Below are 2,875 nucleotides of genomic sequence, written 5' to 3'. Positions count from 1 at the left end.
TTAAGATGACACTTGGGATGCTCAAATCCTATTTCAGAGAGTATGAGTCAAGTCCCCCCTCCACTCCTGATTCTAGCTTCCTGCTAATGCACACCATGGGATGCAACAGATGACTGCTTCCCCTGGCTTGGACTCATCCAGTCTAGGCTGTCGCAGGCATTTGCATTTGGGAAGTGAAGCAGCAGATGGGAGTTTCTCTCTCTCTCTCTCTCTCTCTCTCCCCCTCTCTCTCTCCCTCCCTCCCTCCCTCCCTCTCTTTCTCCCTTCCCTCCCGCCACTCATCTTAAATAAATAAATACTTAAGAAAAAATGAATAACACATGTTTACAAAAATAAGTATCAGATTCATACTGAAATTCACGAAAACACTTTTCAGGCTGAAATGAATGGTAAGGTGAATTTTGAGTTTCCTGTTATCTCTATGGCCCTTGCTCTATTACAACTCCAGAATCCATCCAGAAGAGGCAATGGCAAACATTTATGACAGAATATGCTCAGAGTGGGGAGACTAAGATTTAGACACTTTTGGAGTTATGGACATATAGAAATTAAGGAAACACAGTCCTGGCTATAAGGGCATTTGGGGAGTGAACCAGAATATGGGAGATCTCTATCTGTCTCTGTTTCTCTGTATTTATTTATTTTTTTCTTTTCCAGATTAAAAAAAAAAAAAACAGGAATATTCATTACCACTAGAGTATCACTACAAGTAGAACTTTCTTCAAGCTGAAGACAAACTATGCCAAATGAAACCTGGATATTATTTGGTGACTGAAGATGCCCAAAATAGTAAACATTTTCTTACACAAAAAGACTCTTTATTTTTCTCCGAATTTATTTAGAATGAAAAAATATGTATTCTTCATGAATTTGCAAGTCATGCTTGCACAGGGACCATGCTAATTTTCTTCTTCATAGCATTCCTATTTTAGGGTATGTGTAGCTGAAGCAAGCACTCTTTGTCTTTCAAATAAATAAATTATTCAAGTTTTTAAAAAGACAGTTCTTAAAAGTTGAAAGAAGATGTTTCTTTTTTACTTCCTTTTTGAAAGGATGACATAACAAGCCATTGAGGATGAACTATAAGTGTTTCTCTTTGACTTCTTTCAACAATTGGAATTTCTTCAGCTAATGGTGTGTAGTAAATTTCTGATTTTTGTCTTGCAGTGAAGCATTGAAAACATTGGTGTCTCTTAAATTTTATTTATAATCCTGTAGTTGTAAGGATATGTGTGATTTAATGCATGAGGTATAAGGGTGAGGAGGATCTTAAGTTTCCAGTGTCCCCATTGCCTTTACCGTGACTGGCTTAGAGGGAGAACTGGATGAATATTTTCTGGAAGAACAAATTAATGAATGCATATACAGATTCAAACACTTAGCAATTCAGTCAACATTCACAAATTTTAAGAGTCCAGATGTGCATGTTCTCCTTTTAAGCTAAAAACAAATAAAGCATTCACAGATACACCTGCACACCATTGTACCCTTCTCCCATCATCCCATTTCTTTCTCCTACTTCATGTTCCTGGTAACTCATGGCCTAGTGACTAGTATTTGGCCTTAGGCTTTCAAGTATAGCTTTTGGATTCAGTCTATAATTTAATATGTGTTTTCAAACTAGCATTGATGATTACTTTCTGAAATCTTCAGTCTAGAATAATTTATCATTGTTTGCCCAGGAGTTTAGATTATGTTTGCACAACTTACCAATGTCTTCTTTTTCTTTTTCTCTATTTGCTCTTTTTATTTTCTTTCTACTGTTTATCACAGACCCAGATAACAGGAACAAAATCATTTCTGCCTATACAACCAAGCAAGCAAATGGCTTAGAAGAAGTTCCTGATGCTTTCATATGAGCCAACTTCCTCACTGAACAAACAGAACTAGCACTTTTCCTTTCATACTTTCTCTACCTGGAGTGCATTGACTCTGTCCAGTTTCTGCGCAGCTGCTAAAGTCTCAGGCATGTCTTTAAGCTAGTATTACCTGGTTACATATTTGACAAGTAACATATGTTTTGTCATTTCACCCACTTATGTTTTCTTATGACTGAGTTCCAAAGGCTATATTCAATATCAATTGTAATCTATAAGTAAAGCCACGGTTCATTACGAAATATACATTAGGATGTTTGTTGATTAACTGGCTAATTCCTGGTGATCCTATGCCATTCACTATACAAATTCTTTATAACACTAACCAGTCATTGATTTCATTCTTATCAGTTTGCAATGCACTGTGCCTAGAGATTTAATTAGTATCATTTGCTTTTAGCCTACTTGGGATGATTTTCCACTGCAAGTATTACCGAGTCCCATGAGTGATTACTCCAATGGTTTTGTTTTGTTCTATTTTTTCTTATTTTACATAGTATGATGTGTGGAATAGGTGCTGTTGTATTTACTTCATTATCACCATAATACCAGGAATTTGTAAAAGTAGCTTGGTCTTTCTGAAGCAGGTATAAGATGATGGCTAAAGCTAAGGGCATTAAATTCATGCTTAGGAGGATAAAGGGGAGAGGTAAAACCACTGAGTCTTTCAGTATTTATAAAGGAAACAAAAGAGGGCCAGCATTGTGGCACAGCTGGTTAAGCCACTGCTTGCCATGCCATTTTCCCATAGCAGAGTTCTGGTTAGAGTTTCAGCTCCTGTACTTTCCATCCAGTTCCCTGGCAATATACCTAGGAAAGCAGAGGTTGATGGCCCAAATACTGGGACCTCTGTCACCCACGCAGAAGACTCACATGGAGTTTCTAGCTCTGGGCTTTAGCCTTGGCCACTGTGGCCATTTAGAGATTGAAACAATGGATGGAAGTTCTCTCTCCCATTCTCTCCCTCTCTCCTTCTCTGTCACTCTGCATTTAAATAA

General features: G+C 37.5%; 1 non-coding gene across 1 annotated transcript; it reads right to left on the bottom strand.

Annotated features, from left to right (window-relative positions):
• Positions 1–846: 846 nt before the first annotated feature.
• On the bottom strand, positions 847–956 carry LOC127493331 (U6 spliceosomal RNA). The gene has a single exon (XR_007923387.2). It is a non-coding gene; the product is annotated as a U6 spliceosomal RNA (small nuclear RNA).
• Positions 957–2,875: the final 1,919 nt, after the last annotated feature.

This window comes from Oryctolagus cuniculus, chromosome 5 (genome assembly GCF_964237555.1).
Source record: "Oryctolagus cuniculus chromosome 5, mOryCun1.1, whole genome shotgun sequence".
In the NCBI taxonomy this organism is placed as follows: Eukaryota; Metazoa; Chordata; class Mammalia; order Lagomorpha; family Leporidae; genus Oryctolagus; species Oryctolagus cuniculus.
Note: the sequence above shows the minus strand (reverse complement) of the source record. Positions and strands in the feature narration are given on the sequence as shown.